Below are 21,366 nucleotides of genomic sequence, written 5' to 3'. Positions count from 1 at the left end.
AACTAGAATATCCATAGTAGACAAGAGCCCCCTCACCTATGTATTCCAACAGAACATCACTGCGTGCTTTTCCTAGTCAAATCATCTTCTAACAGCTTGAACCCACTGAGCACAGTCACATCGCAGCACTAATGTTTGAACTAAGCACCTGTCTGAAGGGAACCCTTTCAGCAACCGCATTAGGCAAGATTTAAGTGCATTATTAACACGTGCTGGTTTATAGCTTTTCAATTATAGCTTTCGAGGCAACAAGCCTGAAAATAAACTTTGCCAATGATGATGAAGACAACAATCAGTGAGAAATTACTACACATTTAGGGGTGCCTACCCATAAGTAAACGATTTTACAAATTAGCTTAGGGTTGGTCTATGTTCCATTAAGCAATGCTACCTCACATAGCTCACAATTCGACGAAGAAAGTAAATATTGCCAATGGATTCGGGTGTTTCTTAACTTTGAGTAGAAATGCCACAATCTTCCGCAGATGTTTTGGAGGGTCACAGCAGGAAACAGACCATTTTTTCTGGAAATAGAGAGGGTCTGAGCGACTCTGTCCTTCAGTTCCTTAATCTCCCTGAGCAGCACTGCTGCAGCTTTGCTGAGGTCTCGCCACAACTGACACATTAGCAGCCAGGGGATAGTGTGCTTCAGACGGAAGCCAAGCTGGGCTAATACTGTATGCAACAGTAATGGTTACTTACATAGGACGCGGGACAATTCGCCTGCTTCAAGCATTCATTGTACTGCAGATGGAGATCAGTCACTCAAACTGGTCAAGCGCTCAGGAGTTGCAATTGAAATGAAACAGACAATTGTTGGTTAAGATCAGTCTTGTGTGACACTCCTTCTCTGAAGTTGAGACAGTGGTGATTTTCCTCGTCCTACTGTAACTGCTAGACATCTGCACTCTTAAAGAAGATACGGGAACCCTCAGAATCTGATGACATGCACCTGAACCTAGTCCAGTTTGTGATGTCCACCTAACCAATGTATTCCATCAGTCACTCAAATGTATTCTCAGTTAAATGCTGACCTATGAAACGTTTGAGCGTTCTTCAAAAATTCAGCACAAACTTGATTACAGTTGGGATACAGGATCTTTTGCCTCCAATGAGACCTTCCCCTCAGATATGACGGAAAACTTCAGGTAGACGCTCATAAAAAAGCTGTTTTGCTTGTGTATACTTACGCAGATCTAAAATGTGCTATAAATTATAAACATCCATCTAAAGGGTATCAACATGGATGCAAAGTTACGAATAATAAATGGAAACACATTACAGCGAATGAGCTTAGTGGTAGTCAGAATACACCACTACGTCGTCTACGGAGTAAGCACCATAAGAAAAGCACAGCGTGCTGCGATGCTTCTGGGCTTCCACCTCTCCGTGCACCACAGTGTGAGGAGTCCAACGAGGTGCGGGTCACACAGCTCTGCTGCCTGCACTTCTTGAGCCCACGGCTAGTCTCATAGTAGTTGTAAAGTGTGCACCCAAATAGGTCACAGATATTGCGTTGATTCATGTGTTGCGTAAGTGGTGTAGTCCTTCACTACTTCTGCTAAACAGAGTGGTGGACAGGTCGGTGAAGCTTCTCTTGTTTCATCGTTGGGGAGGTGGGTTGGGATGGGGTTGACCAGTATTCACAGAAATCCCATCAGGCATTGTTCCTGCACTGACACAGCTAGCTACAGCATATGTGTCCTGCTTTAGATATGTAATATCTTACGCACCATTCATCTAACAAGGCTGGCATCAAAATACGCGCATCAAATGCTTTTGGGACTCAAGCTGCATTTTTGATGCAATCTAAGACTGTACACGCAGCAAGAGCTCCCCCTCCAGACACCAGATGCTGTACTCCCATCATCCTATATGTATGCCCCCTGACACATTATCACTGCACTACGAAATCACACATAGCATGCACTTTGACATTCCAGGGCTTTTCCATACTACCTGTCTGCCATAACTCAGTCTGCACTGCCCTGAAACCATACCTGGGTACTCACTTTACATTTGTGCTGCAATTAAAATGAGCGAAATGCATATTATGGTCGAATGAGCATCTACAGTGGTGGAGTGAGTATATACTATGGTCATATGAGCATCTACAATGGGGAAGTGAGTATATTCTGAGGTCATGTGAGCATATACAGTGGTAGAGTGAGTATATACTATGATCGTGTGAGCATTTACAATGGTGGAGCGAATATATATTATTGCTGAGTGAGGCTATGTAATGGTGAAGTTAGAATATCTATAGTAAAGTGAGCATATACAATGGTGAAGGGATTATATACCATGGTCAAGTGAGCCTCTACTATGGTAGAGCGAGTATATACTATGGTCATGTGAGCTTCTACAATAGTGGAGTGAGTATGTACTATGGTCAAGTGACCAATATACAGCGGTAGAGTGAGAATATACCATGGTCAGGTAAGCATAAACAGTAGAAGAGTGAGTACATAATATGGTCATGTAAGAATCTACAGTGGTGGAGTGTGTATATACCATGGCTGAATGAGGATATATACGGTGAACTGAGTATATGCTATGGTGAGTGAGCATATACAATGGTAGAGTGAATATATACTATGGTCGAATAAGCATATAAAATGGTGGAGTGAGCATATACAGTGGTAGAATGAGTATATTATATGGTTATGTGAGAATCTACAAAGGTGGAGTGAGTATGCACTATAGCTGAATGAGGATATGCAATTGTGCGCTGAATATATACCATGGTCGAGTGAAAATATACAATGGTTAAGAGAGTATATACTATGGTAGACTGAGCATATCCAATGGCAGAGTGAATATATACTATGGTAGGATGATCATATAAAACGGTGGAGTGAGCATATTCTGTGGCAGAGCGGGCATGTCCAATTACCACAACCAGGTTGGCCGGTGTGTTTGGGCTGCTCACTTCAAAGGCAGACTATTGATTTACTTCTTAAGAATTCTAAGTGTACAGTAGAGCTCAAAGGAAATCACTGATTCCGCTGGAAATGTAATCAGTAGTACCGGGGAAGCCTTCCTCCTGATACAGCATGTACTTGGCACTCCCTTTATGGAGCAATTAAGGCATCTACCTGGCTAGAGTATGTCCAAAAGTCACCATCAAGACTGGTTAGGGCAATAATGAAGAGGAATTCATATCCTCCATCTCATCTCGTGTCCACTGGCTACCCCTAAAGTTACTCTCAAGTGTCCATGGATTCTACAGGAGGCAACCACCCCACCTCCCAGACAAGCTCAGCATCCTGGGACAAGCATGCACCCCATGACTGGCTCTGTGCAGCCTTCTCCATCAAACCCTCAACCCCAGACTGTGCAGAAGAAAGAACTCAGGCTGCCGCCCCCTCCTTGCCTGTTCCCTATGTACTCGCTTGTGCAGCGTGCTGACACCCGCTGCACAATACTTCCCTGCGGAGACATGTGCGTCAAACAAAAGGCACGTGTTCTGCATAAGCAGAACTCCGGGAGTTCAAATCAGACGGAAGGGGTTTGCATAAGCAATAGTTTGATCACTCTCGCTTACCGTAGCCCAGCTGTGAACGGGGGGATTTACTTCCTGCACTTATCAGGCTCTGCCACAATGATGTGCACCCTGTGTCACAGCAATGATGACACCTGCCTTAGTAATGGTGCCTCTGAGCTCTGCAGTGTTACGGCTCTGACTTTCACATGCACCACGGCAGCGCCCACACCTACAAAGTCCATCACAGAGGGCAGATACATGTCAAACACAGAGGACTTATGTTGTGCCTCACCCAAGGATGTTGTGCTTTGATGCTCATCCCGACTCTTCTGGCACCAAAGATGGCCTTTGCACTACCACTCATATTAACATCTACTATTAGGTTGTTTGATTGGCACAGACCAGGCACCACAACTACTCCCAGCTACCCCTACCTGGCACAGCTTCTGTCGTACACCGTGTGCCTATCACGCACCCGCACACGAGGATATAATCCTCCTTTGCCAGTTTAGTGGAGGTCATGCACTCAATAGTGTTGGCACCATGCCTTCAGATAGTGACCATATGTTATGTTTCCTGACAGTAATGCCCAGTGTATTCCTGCCCTTTCCGGTACATGCCATGCACCGATCCTTGCTGACACCAAAGCTGGCACTGTGCCTTGTGTACAACAGACAAACACGCAATAAGCCTCATACTGGTGGCCATTGTTGGGTGCCCTGAGTGATGCAGGCCAAGCGCAATGCTACATGAAAGTGACTCGAAGTGAGGACATGGATGAGGGCATACGATACATGTAATAGACTGGGAAAGGCATCAGTAACATGGATGAGAGCGGCTCATGATTATCGCCCCTTGATGTGCACCCTTAAAACAGCCCCCTATATCACCTCTCTCGTTGGCCGTATGTCTCGCTGCTGGTGTTTCAGTAATTCCATTATTGATATATGTATGTGTAGTCTTAACAACACCAAGTGACAACGAAAGATTTTGCCTGAATACACGCAGAGGGCACCACATGCAACAGCTTTCAAGGATCAGGAATGTGCGTGAAGGGCAACAAGTGTCTGCGGTACAAATCACGTGCTTACTTCTAATACACTGGCGGAGACCGTGTGTTGGATCATAGATCAGTGCACCCTAAACCATGTGGAAGGGACCACGCGGGTGAGGTGTAGACCCGTGAGGGGCTGTCTGGCGCAAGCTCTGACTCACTAGTGCATCTTCCTCAGGCATGACTCGGTGGAGAGATTCATATCACTGGCCCCGTGAAGACACACACATCACTCACCTGGCCCGGTCTGCATCACATACTAGAAGCGGTGACCCTGACACATGATGTAGGTTTCAGCATCCTGAATGTCACCCGACTAGGCATGTTAATCAGGCATGACCCAGTGAAGACGCACACATCACTGTCCTGGCCTGCATCACATGCCAGCAGGGGTGACACCCCTCATGAGGCATGATGTAGGCTTCAGCATCCTGTCACCTACTCGTGATGGAAAGGTGCACATCGGATATGATCCAGTGCTTGTTGTTACTAGAAGTAGTATTAGCTGCAGCAGAAGTAGGTAATAGTAGCAGTGTTAGTAGGTGTAGAACTAGTACCAGTGATGGCAATGGCAGTAGTAGCAGTAACTATAGTAGCAGATGTGGCATAATTAATGGTAGTTAGCAGTAGTTATTAATAGTAACAGTAGTAGGTGAGGTTGTAAGTCGTAGTGGGAGTGGTAAAGGTAATAGTAGCAGTAGCATTCACGATAGTACCAGTGGTACTAGTTGTAGCAGTAACTACAGTAGCAGGTGTAGCGATGGTATTAGCATCATTGGTGGTACTCAGCAGTAGAGGTATTAGTAGTAACAACAGTAGTAGGTGTACTGTAGTAGGAGTGCTAGTAAGGTTGTCAGTAGTAGTGGAAGCAGTAAAGGTAACCGTAGCACTCATGATAGTACCAGAGGAACTAGTAGTAGCAGTAAGTATTTTAGCAGGTGGTAATAATAATAGTAGTGGCAATAGAAAGGTGTAGCGCTGGCATTAGCATCACTGGCGGTAGGTAGTAGTACAGGTAGTAGTATTTACAACAGCAGTAAGTGTAGTAGGTGAGGTTGCCAGTAGTAGTGGAAGCAGCAGTAGCAGTCATGATAGCCCCAGAGGTGGTAATAATACCAGTAGTAGCAGTAGAGGTGTAGCACTGGAACTAGTAGCAGAGGGAGTACCAGTTACAACAGTAGTAGGTTTAGTATGTGAGGATGTCATTAGTAGTGGAAGCTGCAGTGGCAGTAATGATAGCATCAGAGGTGGTACTAGAAGTATTAGTGGTAGTGACTGTACTCCTGGAAGTAGTAATGCTTGGAACTAACGCACTGAAAGTTATAACTGAAATAATGATTAAAATGCCCTTTCATTGATGCCAATTTAAAGTAGTGATATTGACGCGCTCTCTTCCTGCTTTGCAAAGATCCATATGACGTTCATCCCCAGATGACAACACTGTTGCGAATGTTAGAATGAAATATCCCCAATTCTCATTGTGTTTCGGGGTTACACTAATCACCTTTCACTTTAAACCACCGCACAACACCGCCAGTCACCTCTATCCTAAGTGTGTGCTTCTGGACACACCAGCATGCCTCCCTCTGCATCCGTTCCTCTGGCTGCACCATTTGAGCGCTTAGAAGCTGGCTAACCTCAGAATTAAGTGCTGCACTAACTGGACACTCACGTTTTGTGGCCGACAACGGTACACACGGCCCCTCCCGTGGTACTAAAGTGTGCCTGGTTGAGTCACTGCAGCCGTGCTGATTCAGCGCCTCTGTAAATCCAATAACATCACTCTGACTGGAAAAAGGGGGATATTTATATAAAACGGAGAAATGCGAACAAACTCTGCCCGACAGGATCAATAGATAATTCTGCTATTGTTGCTGTCCTCTGCAAAGAAAACACGACAATGGGTACTTGCCAACTGTCTAAAAAGTCAACAGAGACGAATCACAACATTGTTTGTAGGTCTTTTCCAAAGCCCCCCACCCCCCAGCACACAGCTCCACGGAAAACCACTAACGCGTTCAAGACGGCCGTTCTCCACCCCCCGGCCAGTCACCGTGCCTCATCCTGCACACACATTGTTTCTGCATCCAGTTCTTTCCTGTTTGGGAAAAACAGATTTCCTTCCATCACAGGGGAGAACTCGAAAAAACAAATAACACCAAAAAAGACAGACCAGCGGCGCAGAGACTGCCAGGTTTGCTGAACGCCACACTGCGAAGTACGAGACCCAGGGGACCACATTCCAGTAGGTAAACGAGGGGAAATGCCTGACCTCAGCCCCGCGATAGCGCCTGCACTTTTTTGTCCCGTAGTAGCCTCCGGGTAGGAAAAGAAACTCGTTAGGAACTGTGCATTTTGCGGTAAAACATCGTGCCAGGGGTCCGGCATCTTTGGCTTCCTACTTACAGTGCTGCGCAGCGCTGAGGAGCTCCGAGGCAGCTCCCGGCGGTCCCTGGATCACTGCAGTCCGGGAGCAGACTGCATTCCTCACTGCTCCGCTGGGCACCACCAGCCCTGCCCGCCGCAGCTCCACGCAACCACTTTTTCCATGTCCCACACTGCGGCCGCAGCCAAACCCCAAAACAAGGGGGCTAAAACAAAAACAAAGATTGCCGCTGATAAAGTCCGGGAAAGTTGTTGCGAGGACAGCGCGCCCTGGATCCCTAAAGCCTGGGAGCGAAGCCTGATCTCTCTTCTCGTCAGGGCTGTGTGTGCATCAGTCCAGCCCCTGGAGTGAGGCTCCTCCCCGGTCCGCCTCCTGTCAGCGGCCTGGCCTCTAGTTACAGTCTCGGCTTCCCTCCCATCCAGCTATCCGGACCCAGGCAACGTCTTACACTCTCACCGGGGTGCACACTCACAGGGCAGCCTCCTAACTCCTGGGCTGCCGGGAATACCTGTGCCGGGCCCCCATCATACGGGGCACGGCTCCGTCATAGGCTGAAAATGCGTCGCATCAGTAAATCCGTTTCATTCAGTCCTTTTACATTTGCGCACATTTTAAAAATAAAAACATGAACTTCAGAGTTATTCTTTTAAACACCAATAGGACCTTCGAGTTTCTAAATACCGATACTCGCACCTAAGCCAAGTGTAGGGAGTTTGGACTAGAGGTGGGAGAGCGCCGCGCGACCAAAATCTCGCGCCAGGTTCAAGTCTCCAGTCTGGTTCCGGCGCAGCGCGAGGACCTCTTTGTGGTTTCAGTCGACCCCCGTGCTCGAAGTTAAAAACACAGCGTTAACATTGGAGGTGAGACAGGTACCCATTTAGCGGATGTTTTGAAAACAGTAAACCTGAGATAACCCCCAGCTTCTCCATTTAGTCAAACTTTGCGATCTTCGGCAAATATTTTGTTTCACCAATCCCATTTTTCTTAATTACCTTCTAATAAACCTATAATGTGACTTAATAATGTCCAAGCTGACACGTGAAAGAAATGAACGTATGTTTAAATCTGAAGATACTTTATCCAATTTTACCTGATATTTGTTGCATGATTTGCGTGACAAACATTTCTAGGGCTTTGCTTATGCATGGGCTCTTAGAGCAAAGCCAGGACACTAGCTCTTCTGTCCAGGGCTGGATTAACCACTAAGCAAGTGCTTAGGTCATCAAGGGAAGTGGGGGGTTGCACCACAGAAACGTTCCATTTTCGGATTTACCATTGACCATGTAGGAGGCTGGCCTGGCTTGTAGTGGGTACCAAGGGGTACTTACACCTTGCTCCAGGTCCAGGTATCCCTTATTAGTGTAGAGGGGTGTCTAGCAGCTTAGGCTGATAGAAAAGGTAGCTTAGCAGAGCAGTTTAGGCTGAACTAGGAGACGAGTGAAGCTCTTACAGTACCACTAGTGTCATATGCACAATATCATAAGAAAACACAATACACAGATATACTAAAAATAAAGGTACTTTATTTTTATGACAATATGCCAAAAGTATCTCAGTGAGTACCCTCAGTATGAGGATAGCAAATATACACAAGATATATGTACACAATACCAAAATATGCAGTAATAGCAATAGAAAACAGTGCAAACAATGTATAGTCACAATAGAATGCAATGGGAGCACATAGGGATAGGGGCAACACAAACCATATACTCTAGAAGTGGAATGCGAACCACGAATGGACCCCAAACCTATGTGAGCTCGTAGATGGTCGCTGGGACTGTAAGAAAACAGTGAGGGCTAGAAAAATAGCCCACCCCAAGACCCTGAAAAGTGGGTGCAAAGTGCACCTAAGTTCCCCAGAGAGCACAGAAGCCGTGATAGGGGAATTCTGCAAGAAAGACCAACACCAGCAATGCAACAACAATGGATTTCCAGACGAGAGTACCTGTGGAACAAGGGGACCAAGTCCAAGAGTCACGATCAAGTCGGGAGTGGGCAGATGCCCAGGAAATGCCAGCTGTGGGTGCAAAGAAGCTGCCACCGGATGGTAGAAGCTGTGGATTCTGCAAGAATGACGAGGGCTAGAAACTTCCCCTTTGGAGGATGGATGTCCCACGTCGTGAAGAAGCTTGCAGAGGTGTTTTCGTGCAGAAAGACCGCAAACAAGCCTTGCTAGCTGCAAGGGTCGCGGTTAGGGTTTTTGGATGCTGCTGTGGCGCAGGAGGGACCAGGATGTCGCCAATAGCGGAAGGAGACATAGGGGGCAGCCAGCAAGACAAAGAGCCCACTCAGAAGCAAGCAGCACCTGCAGAAGTGCTGGAACAGGCACTATAAAGAGGAGTGAACCGGAGCTCACCCAAAGTCACAAAAGAAGGTCCCACGACGCCGGAGGACAACTCAGGAGGTCGTGCACTGCACGTTAGAGTGTCGGGGACCCAGGCTTGGCTGTGCACAAAGGAAATCCTGGAAGAGTGCACAGGAGCCGGAGCAGCTGCAAATCACTCGGTACCCAGCAATGCAGTCTAGCGTGGGGAGGCAAGGATTTACCTCCACCAAACTTGGACTGAAGAGTTACTGGACTGTGGGAGTCACTTGGACAAAGTTGCTGAGTTCAAGGGACCTCGCTCGTCGTGCTGAGAGGAGACCCAGAGGACCGGTGATGCAGTCTTTTGGTGCCTGCGGTTGCAGGGGGAAGATTCCGTCGACCCACGGGAGATTTCTTCAGAGCTTCTAGTGCAGAGAGGAGGCAGACTACCCCCACAGCATGCACCACCAGGAAAACAGTTGAGAAGGCGGCCGGATCAGCGATACAAGGTTGCAGTAGTTGTCTTTGCTACTTTGCTGCGGTTTTGCAGGCGTCCAGCGCAGTCAGCGGTCGATTCCTTGGCAGAAGGTGAAGAGAGAGATGCAGAGGAACTCTGATGAGCTCTTGCATTCATTATCTAAAGAATTCCCCAAAGCAGAGACCCTAAATAGCCAGAAAAGGAGGTTTGGCTACTTAGGAAGGAGGATAGGCTAGCAACACAGGTAAGAGCCTATCAGAAGGAGTCTCTGATATCACCTGCTGGCACTGGCCACTCAGAGCAGTCCAGTGTGCCAGCAGCACCTCTGTTTCCAAGATGGCAGAGGTCTGGAGCACACTGGAGGAGCTCTGGGCACCTCCCAGGGGAGGTGCAGGTCAGGGGAGTGGTCACTCCCCTTTCCTTTGTCCAGTTTCGCGCCAGAGCAGGGCTGGGGGATCCCTGAACCGGTGTAGACTGGCTTATGCAGAGATGGGCACCATCTGTGCCCCTCAAAGCATTTCCAGAGGCTGGGGGAGGCTACTCCTCCCCAGCCCTGACACCTTTTTCCAAAGGGAGAGGGTGTAACACCCTCTCTCTGAGGAAGTCCTTTGTTCTGCCTTCCTGGGCCAAGCCTGGCTGGACCCCAGGAGGGCAGAAACCTGTCTGAGGGGTTGGCAGCAGCTGCAGTGAAACCCCGGGAAAGGTAGTTTGGCAGTACCCGGGTCTGAGCTAGAGACTCTGGGGATCATGGAATTGTCTCCCCAATGCCAGAATGGCATTGGGGTGACAATTCCATGATCTTAGACATGTTACATGGCCATGTTTGGAGTTACCATTGTGACGCTATACATATGTCGTGACATATGTATAGTGCATGCATGTAATGGTGTCCCCGCACTCACAAAGTCTGGGGAATTTGCCCTAAACAATGTGGGAGCACCTTGGCTAGTGCCAGGGTGCTCACACACTAAGTAACTTAGCACCCAACCTTTACCAGGTAAAGGTTAGACATATACGTGACTTATAAGTTACTTAAGTGCAGTGGTAAATGGCTGTGAAATAACGTGGATGTTATTTCACTCAGGCTGCAATGGCAGGTCTGTGTAAGAATTGTCAGAGCTCCCTATAGGTGGCAAAAGAAATGCTGCAGCCCATAGGGATCTCCTGGAACCCCAATACCCTGGGTACCTCAGTACCATATACTAGGGAATTATAAGGGTGTTCAAGTATGCCAATGTAAATTGGTGAAATTGGTCACTAGCCTGTTAGTGACAATTTGGAAAGAAATGAGAGAGCATAACCACTGAGGTTCTGGTTAGCAGAGCCTCAGTGAGACAGTTAGTCATAACACAGGTAACACATACAGGGTACACTTATGAGCACTGGGGCCCTGGCTGGCAGGGTCCCAGTGATACATATGACTAAAACAACATATATACAGTGAAATATGGGGGTAACATGCCAGGCAAGATGGTACTTTCCTACAGACCATATGGGGTAAATCTGCAAATGGTGCAGCTGAACCAGGTTCCACAAAAGGGGGCTCCCACAATAAATGAAAAAAGTAAAAAGTATATATATATATATATATATATATATATATATATATATATGCGCCAAAATCTTTAAAGTGTTTAGGGCCTCTAAAGATCTTAATCCGGCCCTGCAGCTGTCCCTATGAATTTGTTGGCTCACCTACCTCTAGTTTGAACAATGGCTAAGTAGTGGAACACACAGGGCCCAGGACATAACAACTGATGCTACACAGCTTTGCCATACGAGCATTGAGCTCATGCTCTGAAGTCCACTTCTATTGTATTCTGAGCCGCGCAAAACGTCAAAGGAGTGTGCAGTGCATGTGACGTAGAACAGAGGTGCTCTGTGGCATATTACATTACTTCTCAACTTGGATCTAAACTATGACCAAACAGGGTCACCATATCCTTTCATAGCTGGCTGAGTTGTTGACCCAGCTACCCACTGGTAATCTTTATTACTCCAAATCCAGAGTTTCTGCATCAGAGTCCTAACCAAGTGCATGCCTGCAGAACTTTTCAGAAAGTCACAAAATAACTCCCCACCTACTATCATGGCTTCCTCATGCCACATCTCCAAATATAGCTCACAAAAGGTAGCCCCCACTGTCAAGGGAGTAACCAGAAAATGAAAATAACCCCCACTTTGAACCACAGTCTAGTCACACTGAGCACACAAAGCCAGTGAACCCAACCCTCCTTAGAAGAGTTCCATTCACAATTTCTTCCTCCTTCCAGCCATCTTTTCACCATGGTCTCACCCTTTCATCTATTCATCTGTTCTGCCCCTTACCTTTCCATTCGTACACCCATGTAACTATACTTTCTTCAATTCATCCATCCTTTCACTACTTCATGTATACATTTATTCTTTCACCTATTAATATGCCAAGTATCTATCCATTTTCCACCCATCAATTCTTTCTCTGCCTTCCTCCATCTTTCCAACTTTCTCTCCATTCTTCTATCCACTGACACTTTCACATTCACACTTCAATTCATGCATTCACCTATTCTCTATTCTTCCTTTCATCCTTCCATCCACTCTTTTACCCTTACATATAGCGTATCTTTCCCCTGCCACCAATTAATTTACCCTTCCATACTTTCACCTACCTATCCTACTTTTCTTCTTTTTTCCTTTCGTGTTTTCTTCCTTTCAACCTTCTCCCCTCCTCCCTTTCTTTATTTCCCCTTTCCATCTACTCAATCTTTTTGTCCCCAATCTTGTTTTTACATTATTTAGCTCTCTCACTTACTCTTTCCATTTTCCTTCTTTCTCTCCGTCTTTCCTTATTTTCGTAATTTCTCTTTTCATTTTCTTCACTATGCAGCACAGAACACAGCCCCCTCTCAAAATATTCCTTAAGGGTGCCATTAATGACCATCGGCCTGCAAACCCTTAGATACACAAGTCCCATAAATAATTAATGTTGTAGAGGGAGTGATTTCACCAGCTCACATAGCACAATGGCATCTCCGCATAAGTTGCTAAAGCCGGGGGTTCACTACAACATTGCCCACTATCCCCACTTCCAGTTTAATTCATGCTTGAAGCCAAAAACTACACAACTAGTGGGCTGGTTGGGAAGGGAAACCTGGATTGTGACCAAGAAGAACTAGATTCAGATTAATGAAGATTACCAGTATGTAACTGGGTCACTACCTCCTTGTCCGTCTTTCATGGTATAGTCCTAACCAAGTGAGCTAATACCAAAGCACAGCCTTTCGGCTTCAGCTCACTCTTGTAAAGAAGCAAACATTAAATCACATATCTGATTGCATACAAAGCTTATTCAATTCAACATCTCTCCAATACTGTGTCAAGTACTGCAGAACTAAATGAAGATGATGTACCACCATCTAACTGCAGTCCATAAGTCTCCTAAAGATATGTGTGGTAGACCACGCAGTCACGTTTCTTAGCCATCAGCCATTTCAGCCACAAAGTCACCACTAGTCAGGACTAGGTCGCAGAAAGAGTTTCAATAATGGTTTTGATCTTAAGAGAACCCCCAGGTTCCCTAGTCTTCCTTCCAGAGGAAATTGCAGCCAAAACAAAACTGTATAGGACATGCAACTTTGTGGATGCCAATGCCCCAAATGAAGTATTCTGAAGTGCCTGTCAGACCAGCTGTAAATAGCACGGGGGAATTTGAGAATTAATTGCTGGTCTCTTCAGAAAAACAACTCTTCGGTAAAACTGCTGTCAGTAAAGATCATACACGTAGTTGGTTAGGACTGTGCCAAGGAAGAAGGTTAATGAAGTAATGATTTCAGGTCTGGAGGAAAACATTTACAGCAGTTGAGGTCTGATGAGAAATAATTGATAGTTGGGATCAGATGGCATTGCGAGTTTATTTTTTGATTTGGCAGCTACATGGAAACTACGCAGGGTTGTTTTGGCTTTGTAGTTAATAAAACTAGGGAAACCCATTCTCATTTATATCAAGCTGGTCCATTTTCCAGCACAACGCCTCTACTTGTGGCTGTAGGTGTAGCAGTATTCTTCTGTGATAAAGTGCCACTGACTTTTACTGTAGTGTCAATATGTAGCTTGGCTATCTTCATTCTTTAAATTAGAATTTATTTTAGTCCAAACATGACATTTCTACCTGTTCCCAATCAAAAGTTAGCACATATTAAATGTAATAAGGTGATCCAATGTTATCCTGTGGGAGAGGTAGGGCTCACAGTAGTGAAAAATGAATCTGGGAGATTTTCACTACCAGGACATATAAAGCTTAAAAGTACACGCCCAACGTTTGAAATACACTGCATCCTGCCTTATGGGCTATTTAAGGCATGTCCAACTTTTTAAATACACTGCACCCTGCCTTATGGGCTATTTAAGGCCTATCTTAATGGTGACATATCTTTTAAAAAGAAAAGTTTAAGCCTGACAAAAGGTTTAATTTGTCAGGTAGAATTGGCAGTTTAACACAGCTCTACAGGCTGCAATGTTGCAAAATGCTACTTTTATTAGGTGCCATCATGAGTGCTGCTGCCTACTACTAGAATCTAAGTTACAGGCCCAGTGTACCCCTGGTGCCAAGTATGAGGAACTTACAAGAAAATTAAATGTACCAATCAAATGTAAACCTACTGTACCAGGGTTTAGTAAGAGAGCACTAGCACTGGTTAGTAGTTGTAAAGTGCACAGAGTCCTAAAAGCCAACAAAAAACTGGATCAGAAAACAGTAGAAGTGAAGGACAAATGCTGGGGGCTGGCCCTGCAAAGAAAGGCCAAGATCAACAAGGCCTGCATAGTCACCCTCTTCATACATCACTTGCAGTGTCTGCCAACTGACTTAAGGCTGCTTACTACCCAAGAAACCTTTACTATATGTGCTTTCAGTTGGTAAATAAAATACCTGGTTGGAGGAATCAGGATATTTTGGACGAGGCATAACAATGCTGGTTCTACTACCAATTTCCAAGGTCATATAAGCACTGCTATTTACAGTGGGAGTGATATCAATTTACCTATCACTAATGAAATGCTTTCCATGGTCAAGATATAGTTTTGTCTAATAACTGGGCCTGTATCCCATTTGAACCATTTGCTTAGGTGCCAAACAGGTGATTTGTGCAATTTCACACAGAAGTCCATCTCAGGCTGTTTCATGAATGTGTTAACAGCGTCATCACAGTTTTTGTACCATTTATCGTTAAGATAGGGTTGATTGCCATATATGATAAATTCCCAAACAGAGGGTTAAGATTCACAATCAGGTTTTTTATAACTTTTAGAATATTTTCTGCATATAAGGAGAGACATTTCTTAAGAGATCTAAATTGCAGCTCCCTCACCATGTGTAACTTCCTGGGTATATGTTCTAGCAGTGCAATCACCAGGGCATAAAGTATGGGTGATATGGGGCATCCCTGCCACATGCATTTGAGCTACAGACTTTTAACTTTTATCCCAACTACTAGAATTGTGTACAGGAGTTTAATCCAGTTCAGTAACCCAGTGTCCACTCCATTTTATTCAATACTATGAAAAGAACAGACCAGTCTATGAAATTCAACACTTTAGCTACATCCAGGAAGGTAGCAGCTGTGTTAAGTTCTGGGTCAATTTAGTTGGCCATTGTGAAAAGCATTCTGATATTGTTTTTTGAGGACCTGGCTGTGATAAAGTATGGCTGGTCCCGCCGTACCATCCCTGTTATGTATGGGAGTAGTATTTTTGCTATGATTTTGGCCAGTTTCTTGTTATCGATGTTTAGGAGAGTTAGAGGGTAATAATGCTTGCAAGCCTGAGGAGGCTTGCCTGGTTTTATCAGTGTTATGAAAACCACCTCTGTCAATGTTGGAGCCAGAGTTTCCTTGTCTAGTGCTTTCACATACATTAACAGAAAGTAGAAAATTGTAGGTCAGTGTATTCTTCAAGGAATTCTGACTGGAAACCGTCACTACCCGGCACCCGGCCTGCCTTCATGTCTTGGACAAACTGTTTTATTTCTTTGATGCTGATGGGGTTCTGAGCGGTTGAAGTGCATAAAAAAGTATGGGAACTGTGATACTGGGTACAATGGGGTGTGGTCAGCAGGTATGGGGGTGGGGTCAATGACATGGCTAATAAGAACTAAATTTCTGCAATGTTTAGGCTAGCATTTCTACATGTAACTGCATAAAGCACACACCTTAAACGAAAAACAAATGCAACTTCAATTTAGTTGGTTGGTTAATTGGTTAATGTGATCACTTCAGATGTCTGCAGATTTAACCAGACGGTCACTGATTTGAATTCTGGTCAGTGTACTGAGGAAATAGTGTGGTATTTATAGTGCTAAGAGGTCCAAGCCTGTGACAGAAAGCACTGTGAATGTCAGTTTAAAAATGTACTGAATACAGTTTAAGATAGGTTGTGCACAGCGTAAATAGGCACTCACAAAATATGCAATAAGATGTTACTGTATGTTTACACTGCTTTCAAAAGCTACTTTTTTCATAATATGCTGCTTTTATTGGTTTGGTTTGCCAAGAAGGACAAGTTCCAGATTTTGTCATTTAAACATTATGTAGGCTTCCGAAGAATGTCTTTGGATTTGCTGCTTAACATGTTTACATTTCTTTCAGGTTGCAGGAACCTTTGAGAGAAGGCTTGTTTCTTCTTCAGCTGCCTCTCCCATCTCTCATTTCACGACAAAGGAGTCCCTTCTTCGCCTTTTCAAACTGCAGCAACTCAACCATCCAGGACTGATTGCTTTTTTGTAAATAAAAAGTATGAGAACTGTTTTTCATCAAATTAACAAATCTTGGCAACGTTGTCCGCCCTTCCCCTGTTCACTTCTATTTCTGGGGGTGTCCAGTATGTCCCTGACGGCAGTTCCCAGTCTCGCTAGCGCAGCTCTTTCACCAAATTCGTGAAGGATTTCTTCATGGTTCTAATTTAGCTCATGTACAGCCAGAGCATTGTCCCTTGCCATATATTCTCGCTGTGGCATAGTTGTCCATAAATGTAATTTCTTTGTATGCCTCATCTGTGTATTCAGCCAGCCTGTTTTGTATTTCAACAAATATTTTAGCATCTGCAGTGGACTGTTGATTCTCTTCTAGTTCCCTGTGTTCTTCGTTCTGTCTAATACTGTATAGTGGGAATGGAGTTCAATATCCCTGAGCTTTTAAATATGCATTCTCCCCCAATTACTACTTTAAACACTCTCCACAATGCTGAGTATGTGTTTACTGTACCTTCATTGTTTCAAAGTAGTCTTTTATTTATGTTGTAATCTCTGCCTCAACTCTACACCAAGCAAAGGCACTGTTGGAGTCACTGTTGCCAACCAATGTTGGTTAGCATTAATTCTAGCACCACATTTGAGTAGTCTGAGTATGATCTGGGCACACATGTCATCTCCTTAGTCCTGCTGCATACAACTTTCATGTTCAACTAAAATTTGATTGTAGAGACTGAGCTAAATGCCACAGAGTGGGAGGTGTACACCCCAGCAGACCTATGTTTGCCTGCCGTATTTCTTGGAAAAACCACATTCATGTTGGTGAATTTCTTGGAGGAATGCAATGTCCACCTTCCGTCTTCCTAAATATGCTGCAATATGTCCATCATTCCTTGGCTTATTTAATTCCCTGATGTCCCATGTCAGGAGGCAGCTAGCTGGGTTCAGTGAATTGCCATACCCATTTTGTGCCTGCATCTCAATAATGTCGGTATCTCTCAGTGTACATTGTTAGTGTATTTATTTTGCTGCCAAGTACTGTTAAAGGTTATTCAGGCTGTTTGAGTACTCCCAATCCTGTATACACCCTCGCCCACATGAAAATCCCAACTCATCAATGAATTTGAACCCTAAATAAACAAACGTGGAATTACATTCTTGTAACAATATAACAGCAATTAACAGAATTAAACAACAAGCAAGCTTATCGCATGGGGTGGCCAGTGCGGTGCCATAGTTCTACCATGTACCTTTAAACCAAAGCAGAATTTCAGTATTATAGCGAGACCAGTCACTGCTATGAGGGAACAGGTATTTGTTCATACATGTTCAAGTGCTCTGGTCCTGATCTGTCCATTCTTTAAACTGTGTAGCTCAGCAGTCAGTATGGAGGTTCATATGTGCTTTTTGGATACTGCCTGCTATATTGATGCCACTAAGTAATGAAATTTGGTCGCAACATGTATAACCTTGACTTACAAGCTTCAGCTTGTGACAATGTATCCCCTTTTCCATTGCACCTCTCCTGCTTAGGCTGTCTGTTCCCATTGTGTTGACATTCCCATTAGAAGTCTGTAACCATGTTCACAAGCTCACGTGAGGGGGCGTGACACATAGCCGGTCTGTGTCTCTCAGGTGTTCGTCACTTTCCGTTCCTGTTGCTGCCTACTGGATGTCAATGAATTTGTTCCACTGCAGTGTGAATTCTAGTCATTTGGAATAGAGCAAGGCACATGATATGTTCATTTTCTAGAGTTTCTTCTTGTCAGGTTAAAGGACCTTCTCACTTCTTGTACTGCCGGAGTGAAGTCTGTAGAATTAGGTAGTAGCACCTATTTGTCTTACATCTTTTTTCTTGCAGCAACCTCAATATCATGCCGCAGTTTCTCAAGTTCCTAAATGTGTTATGGCTGGCCAGTCAAGGGTGAGGGTCCCTTACCAAACCCCATACAGCCCCTGGGGTCAGGGTGTGCTTACATTGCCCCTTACTTTTTCTTAACTCATTAATTCATTTTCAGTACACAGGTACTGTATTCCTGAGTCCTGTAATAGCTGCCACGACGTATTGTTCATTTTGCGGCCAGCCAAGCAGGATTGGCTAGTCCCCTTTAAAGTGAGCAATCACTGCATATCTGCACATCAACAATCCAGCTAAACTTAATTTTTTAACCCCTGCATGACCACCTCAAGCACCTCTTTAAATATGAATTTCTTGAAAACGGCTGAACAGATTTACACCAAATAAAGAAAAACCCAAGTTCTGAGTAAAGTTCTAACTTTCTTCCAAATATGGTGTAATTCTGACAGTTTTTTCTGTTGTTGCTTTAAAACTTTCCTATGGAAATCAAATGTGGTCAGAATCAAGTCTCAAGTGCTCTTGCCTCGGCTGTAAACTGAAAAGAATGTGAGAGCTAAGCAGAAAGCAATGCCAAGCAGACATAAAAGTGGTCTACCTGTGCCTTGTTCCTCGATTCACATAGAGCTGAAGGGCTGTAACAATTGCCATCGCTCATTATTTGCTTCTCCGGGGGAGGTGGTTGTTGGTCTTAGGTTACAGGAAGTTCTAGACCTTTTTGCACTTCCTCCCTAGGCGTGGAAGGCAGGAAAGGTACCGGGACAAAAGCCTGACAGCGCATTTTGGAGGAAACTGTATGAGATCTCACAGGAACCTTTTCTTTCTTTTTAAAGAACATAGTGTGCCAGGAGTTTGAATCCAAAACCTTGGTTATCTTACATTCCTATGCATAGAGGAACAAATTAGGTAATGGTCCCATGTTTGTAAATTATACCTTTGTCAAATGTAATGTCAATGCTAAACTGTTAAAATCCCTGTTTATGAACACAAAGCGAATGGTCTTCCACTCCCCCCATCACCGTAGGAATGCCAGGAACGAGACTTGCACAGCTGTGCTGTTTTGTCCATTTATTGTTAATTGCTAACTTTAAATGGCCGTTATACTGCTGGCTAAACCTAGCCTGACCTCGTGTTGACCCTTGCTGAAACACAACTGGACAGTGGTAAAATGGAACTTCTTTCTTCCTGGCTTTCAGTGTGACATTAACGAGACGTATTGGGAAATGGCAGCTCTCCTTCTGACGGACCCCGAGCGTTCGTTACCTGAGACGTTTGCTGGCAGGATACCTCGGTGAGTTAGGTGCTCTGTGTTGCAGTAGTATGTGGGTCTCCATCGCCACATCACGAGTTCGAATCCCCGTATGGCCGATTTAGAAATCCACCTTTCTCAGATCGGTATATTGAGTGCCATTCTCAGGCTAAGCGCAAAATGTGTTAATTACAACGTTCAGGCGTCAGAGCTGTTCTATGAATCTCTACAAAAAAACGAATTATTCGGAACAGACGATAGAGGGTAAACGATTTTCTTAGGCTCATGGATGAAAGAACAGCTTGGCGCAGTGTAGTTGTACAGGGCAGCGATAAATCAGATAACTGAATTGATGGGGAGAGAGAAACGTTCCTCAGCTTTTGGGAGAACGGCCGCAAAATCTGTAACGCGCGCTTCCAGCAGATGTCAGTGTGGCAATCTTCCAGTAAGACTTTCATTTGTAGCTGTGCCCAGCCATAATTCCATTTTGGTTTTCCTATGCTGCATGATACATGATATTGACTCTTGCAAGCAACATGCACACGAAAAGGCTCTAAAATGTTGGCTACCAAACGGTTGTGCTGCTAAAAAGAGTGAGGCCTTTGGGTGCGGCTGGTGTTGCGAGGTTCAACCGCTACCGCATGCACACTTGTGTGTGTGTGTGTGATCTAAACTCGGTATCTATTTTGCTACCTAATGTTTTGTAAAGTGCAAGTCTGTCTGTGCGAAATGTTTGTCCCTCATCAAGCACCACATAAGTTCGTTAAATTAAGAGACCAGCAGCAGCCAATGAGGGAACAGTGGAGAAGATAACGATAGCCTTATCCAGTTTGCCCTTTTTCTGCATGGTTTTGGCACGGAAGCAGTGACCATGATGAAGTGTCTTGTGTGGCACAGACCGCACTACACTGAAGGAATACACAACCGCAGAAAGGGACTCATTTAGATCTTGATGTTACCGGTCCCGAAGTCGAGTTTTTTTACTGAAACCCCGTCCACCACAGTGACCGTTTGCCCACCATGTTTAGATGTTGGTGGTCCCGTAGCCAAAAGCCCACATTCGAAGAGCTGTCTCTGCCAAGAAACACCACCTGCGCCAATGACGGGAGAGGGAAAAGTGGATGCCGGCATTGCAAAGAGGCTTGTACTGGTAGGTTTGTGCCATCAGATGTGTATGTGAGTCAGTATGTGTGAGTGTGGATTGAATGGTTGCGGTTGAGGGAGCTAGAGTGGGTGGTGTGGTTCTGCCTGTATGTGTGTCACTTACATGTGAGATCAATGTTGTTGTGTGTGTTGTGTCGCCCTCTGACACATTCAAGTGAGTGTTGTTGTGTGGCTGACGTTTTCATGCTGTGTGTAGTTGTGCTTGTGTGTGAGTTTGTTTGTGTAGGTGTGCTGGTTGTTGTGGTTGTGTCATAGGTGGGTGCAATGTCAATGGTGTGTGTATGTTGTGTCATGATTGTATGCCAATGTGTGTTTTCGGGATGTACGTGTTGTGTTGTGTTGGAATTGTAATGGATGATGGTGTGAATGTGGTGTGTTGTGTAGTTTGTAGTGCAGGGGGTACAGTGTGTGTGTGTGTGTGTGTCACTTACCTCTATTCCATAGCCCCTGCCATCGATCGAAGTTCAGTGGGTCCTGCTGCTGTCTTCCTCCATCAGCAATCCATCGCTAGTCCACCGCTTGCAGAGTTGTAACATCTAAATACAGCAGGCAGAACACCTTGACCTGACTGACTTTTCAGGTCCACCACCGACGCGGCTTTGCAGTTACACCACCAAGATCTAAATCATGCCCTAAGTTATGTTTGTAATTGGAGAAATTA

The 21,366-nt window shown here is 44.9% G+C and overlaps 1 protein-coding gene and 1 long non-coding RNA gene across 4 annotated transcripts in view; one reads left to right on the top strand and one right to left on the bottom strand.

Annotated features, from left to right (window-relative positions):
• Window positions 1-7,235, bottom strand: part of RASSF8 (Ras association domain family member 8) — a 358,214-nt gene extending 350,979 nt beyond the window's left edge. For both annotated transcript variants that reach the window (XM_069228595.1, XM_069228596.1), the window contains exon 1: window positions 6,948-7,235. The gene's annotated coding sequence lies outside the window, so the exon portion shown is untranslated. The remainder of the gene's footprint in view (window positions 1-6,947) is intronic.
• Window positions 6,703-19,583, top strand: LOC138287779 (uncharacterized). Of its 2 annotated transcripts, none has more exons than XR_011202276.1 (3): window positions 6,703-6,790; window positions 16,337-16,481; window positions 19,489-19,583. It is a non-coding gene; the product is annotated as an uncharacterized lncRNA (long non-coding RNA). The 2 variants fall into 2 exon arrangements; XR_011202277.1 differs by lacking the exon at window positions 6,703-6,790 and adding an exon at window positions 7,693-7,787.
• The last annotated feature ends 1,783 nt before the right edge of the window (window positions 19,584-21,366 follow it).

The sequence above is a fragment of the Pleurodeles waltl genome, chromosome 4_1 (genome assembly GCF_031143425.1).
Source record: "Pleurodeles waltl isolate 20211129_DDA chromosome 4_1, aPleWal1.hap1.20221129, whole genome shotgun sequence".
NCBI lineage: Eukaryota > Metazoa > Chordata > Amphibia > Caudata > Salamandridae > Pleurodeles > Pleurodeles waltl.
This window is presented reverse-complemented; position numbering and strand designations above follow the sequence as displayed.